Source organism: Parus major, chromosome 2, assembly GCF_001522545.3.
Source record: "Parus major isolate Abel chromosome 2, Parus_major1.1, whole genome shotgun sequence".
Taxonomy (NCBI): domain Eukaryota; kingdom Metazoa; phylum Chordata; class Aves; order Passeriformes; family Paridae; genus Parus; species Parus major.
In genome coordinates, this window is record NC_031769.1 from 47,317,551 (window position 1) to 47,322,301 (window position 4,751).

A 4,751-nucleotide genomic window follows, 5' to 3' on the forward strand; every position below is an offset into this window, starting at 1 on the left:
ACTTTGGCCCTGATACATTCGTTGTATTCTCCCTGCTTCATCTCACTAAGGACAAACAGTAGCTTTAACCAGAGCAAAACTGCACCCATTCCCTGTATTGTGCCAGAAAAAATAAAAAAATAAAAAATAATAAAAAAATAAAATCATCTAGGCTTAGATCTCAAGGGCTGGGAAGAAAATAAAAAAATCAGCTCTAGTTCTTTTATATAGAGAGTAGGCAGATAATACTTTTAAAACAAACTTTGTCTGAGAATTTCTCCTTTGGAAATTGAGATCTCTTTGAAGGCTGTAACATGGTGCTCAGAACATGGTCTGCTGCTGCTGGCTGCAGATTTAAGCTCTTTACCACCTCCAGATGGGAATACATCTATGGATATTTACAAAAGCATTTACCAGAGGAAGTGTATGCACATTTCTGCAGCTTCTCATTCACAGACCCTCACATATTCTTGCTATAAAAATCAGTAAGATAGTTAAAGATTCTTAAAAATTTATTACAGTTGAATGCAATTTCTGCATAAGGGAATAAAAGACAGTATCTAAGTATTACTTATTTACTATGCATATATGGAACTATTCATATTCCATTTGTTCGTGTTCCATTTGTCTAAACCCCTTTTTACATTAATCATCTTGAACCGCCTTTCTGCCCCTGCCTCTCAGTCTCGTTCCCAGAGCTGCATAAAGTGTGATCTATTAACTTTTCAGTCTTCATATGTATATTTCAAATTTATTATTTTATTTGGTACAAGAGTAAGCTAAGTATTCTTCTCTTCAGCAAATGCCTCACTTGTTAAATTACTGTTCCAAGAAAAATCCACCCTTGAGAGTCCCTATTCCAGCCCTCTTGACATCTAGCTACCACCCTCAAACACAAATAACTTCGTATCTTAATCAGCTGAGCATAGTGGCTTTTAAATCCTGTATCTTTGAATAAGGTTCTAGCAATGTTTTCTGCCAACACAGTGATTAAACAAAAACAGAGGAGAGGATGTTTTCCAAAGCTTCCCAAGACCTGAAATGAGCCGAGGATGGATGACACTGTAGGCTTGGTAGCAACATACCCAGGTGCTCACCACTCTTACAGGCAACATCTGGATCTGCTGCCACACGTGCTCAGACCCCAGCTTTTGGCAGAGCTGCTGCCTGGTGTGGGAAAGGCTTAAGTTGTCAAAGCCAAGTGCTGGCTTGGAGCTGAATGACCACCCATTAATTGCCTGCATGTTTCTTCCCCTCAAGCATAATCACAGAAAGAGAACAAGCCGATAATTCCCAGCAGTGAAGAATGTGAATGTGAGCACACTTGGGAAATGCACAATTGCATCATAATCCTAATACAAACAAGAGGAAAGGAGTCACTGAACCCAGGATGAAGACATCTTTTCCATCAGCCCTTGCTCTGTGAATGCCATGCCCATCACATCTTCCCTGGCCTACAGGTGTGTGGTAGGATGTAACCCTGCCCAAGACAGGAGGGCTTCAAGAGAAATTTGATGAGGTATTCCTGAGCAAAAGAGGCTGTTGTGAATGAAGCCACAACTCCAGGAACACCTCCAATCATTAATAAGGTACAAGTGCAAAATCAAAGCCTGTCCCCACAAGAGATGCAGTTTTGTGAGTTTAATACTCACAAAATGATGTTGAGATGACAATTCAAGAGTTTCTCCTGTGTGCTGGAAAGGGAATCAGCTGTGTTTCCTGAAATAACTACCAGTCAAAACATACCTCAAAAATCAAATCCAGCTCCCAGAGTCAATGATAAAGGTTGCAGCCCACAGCTACCTACACTGCTCTACACTCTTAACCTAACTTTTAGGATTTTCCACTATTATGAGGATAGTTTTTGGTTTCCATAACAGACAGAAAAAAATGAGCATTTCCTTCCCCATTTCTGTAGTACAGAGCAGAATTTGATACAGCATAGAAGAACAGCCTCTCTTCCTTTTTAAGTAGCTCTTCCAAGCACATGACTTTGCAACTGAAATAATTAGCTTTAACATAAAGCATCTCAAGCTGTCAACACTATGTTTTAGTGTTTATGTTTTAGTCTCTTTAAAATGAAAGTAGTTTCTTCTAGGAATTTAATTCATCAGGTTTAAAAATTCTTGGTTAAAAATTATTATCAAGATTTTCTTAAGCTATAGAAAAGCTTCATTATTTAAAGCTAAGGTTAAATTTTGGAATTAATGATTAATTACCTCTTTCACCTCTTTCATTTGCATTCTTTTGTCTATGCAGTGGCTATATAAATAGTGTTCTCTCACTTGTATTACTAACAATATGTGCCAGTAAAAGACTATACAAAATGCATCACTATGAGAATATGCATGATTTTAAAATTGCAGAACCATTTATTACAAATAAAATATGGTGGAATATAACCATAACATGAAAAGGAATAAAAAGGAATGTAGTCCTTACAATCACATACAAAGCATCTTTCAGTAATACATATGTGAAGAAAGATTATGCACTCAATGACTGTTTAGTTCATTTCTTTATCCAAATTAATCTGCATGAGTACAAATTATTGTGAAATGCAATTTTTCACTAACTTAAGAATTCTTTAATGTCTGTAGCACATGTGAATTTGACCAATTCCATACAGCCCTGTTTTCTGAAAATTGCAGTCCACTGTGACACAAATGATGACAATGCCTCCCCTAACAAAAAGATGGGTGTGTAACACTAAGAGTTTTCCATGTAGTGTGTTGTTTCCTGGAAACACTCCTGGACAAAAACCCAGAAATAATATTTCCTGGTCTTTTTTTAAAGTCTCTGCAAGAGGTTTTTGCTCAAATACAGCTGTTGTGGGTCAGACAATATTTTTTTTTAAATTTTCATGGATTTCTTTCTCCTTCTCTTTATAGCTCACTGTTTTGGGATTGCTAGACTGAACTCTAAGAGCAAGAGGAGCACAGTCTTTCATCTGGGATAACAACCAATCAAACACTGACAAGATATTCCACACATCTGAAGGCCTTTTGTCTGCGTGTGCTGTTCTTATGCATCGGCATCTCGCCTCCAGCATCCAGCTTCTGCATAAATTAATTTCTGACTCTCATCCTTTCTAGGATACCTTTTGCTTGCTTTATATGTGTGAAGCATAAACTTGAAAGAGTTAAAGATATTAGGAAAGCTAAGGCCTTAATTAAAATTAATTTTTGTTAAATCAAATTAAAAAAAAATAATCCTTGTTAAATTTAATAGAGAGGCACTACTAGAATTAGGAGCTAATCATTAGCCAATAACTAATTGTCTGTCAACCTTACGTTTGTTCAGCTGGGCTTGTAATGAGAAACGAGGAATCTTGTAAGGAACTTCAAGAGCATAAGACAATTGCAAACCAGAAACCAATTGGAAACATGAAACTAGGAACATGGCCAGGGGTTCATTTGTCACTTTGCATTGAAAAGGTAGAAAGGTCAGAATGTGGAAGAGCCATATCCCTTCCTCCCTTTTATGACCACTCCCCATAACGAGACCACCGACTCATTTCAAGGAACAAACTGCGCATGCTTAATTGCTTTTTCTTAATTAGCATAGGAAGAGGGGAGTGGGTGGTAACTGGGTTATGAATATGTATTTGTATTCAATATCTCGGTAAATAAAAAGTTCGTAATCGCCTGTATTCGGGGCTGTGTGTATTAAGGGGTGACCCTGCACATCTGCTCAGCGCTGCCAATAAACACACACTCTGTAACACCAATCGATTAAAGAGTCTTTGTCCGTTGTAGTTGGATACTGAGACTAGATCATACCCATATTTTGGTAAATCATGTGCTCATAAAGCACATAACCTGTTTTTGCCTGGGACAGAGTTAATTTTCCATCTTAGCTGGCACAGTGCTGCGTGTCCCGGCGTACGGCGAGGATGCTGCGGGGCAGCGCCGAGCCCGAGCTCCCCGAGTGCCCGCTGGGCTGCGGAGGCGGGAGGTGCAGCACGCCGGGCTGCCCAGGAGAGGGGGCTGGCTGCCCGAGCCGCCCGCGCTTCCACAGCCCTTCCCGGGAGAGGCCTGGAACCCGAGCTGCGGCTCCCGGGAATGACGCTGTGTGCTGTGGGATCGCCCTTTGGCCGGCTCGGGTCAGCTGTGCTGGCCCTGCTCCCTCCCACCTGCTCCCTGGCACAGCTGGAAAAGCCCTCGGCTCAGTGTAAGCGCTGCTCAGCAGCACCTAAAAAATCAGCGTTCTAATCAGCATTGCTGTCACGCTGAATCCAAACCGCAGCGCTGTACCAGTTACTAAGATAAAAATTAACTCTATCCCAGCCAAAAACAGTTTATGTGCTTTATATCCCACTCAAGCCAGATGGATCTTTACAAGGGATTGATCTGAAGAAATAGGTGCAGTGCCAGCTCCTGAATGGTAGCTTCAAAAAGAGCGTCTCGTTTTGGAGTGGCTCACATAACAAGATCCATCTGATGTGTCTGATATATCAATGAAGTCCATGTATATTATTTTAGAAAACAAATCTAAACTGCATAGGAATTGCACAAGAAAATGCCATGGAGGATCAAAACAGGAGGTGGAAGCATACATGAGGTCTTTCAGATAGGAGTTAAAAGAACAGAACACACAACCTTCCAAAAATTTGTTCACAGAAAATCAAAAGATGGATTCTGCAGTTTATTCTGGTGGTTTTGTGCATATTGTTTTGGCAGAAAGGCCTGTAGATATTTTAAAATCTGATACCAATCTGTGTGACCATGTGCTAAAGCATGGAATAAAACCTAAAAATAAAGGACATAGTT

The 4,751-nt window shown here is 40.0% G+C and overlaps 1 long non-coding RNA gene across 1 annotated transcript; it reads left to right on the forward strand.

Moving 5' to 3' along the window:
• Positions 1–671: 671 nt before the first annotated feature.
• On the forward strand, positions 672–3,709 carry LOC107200570. Its single transcript, XR_001519679.3, has 2 exons — positions 672–1,439; positions 2,871–3,709. It is a non-coding gene; the product is annotated as an uncharacterized LOC107200570 (long non-coding RNA).
• The last annotated feature ends 1,042 nt before the right edge of the window (positions 3,710–4,751 follow it).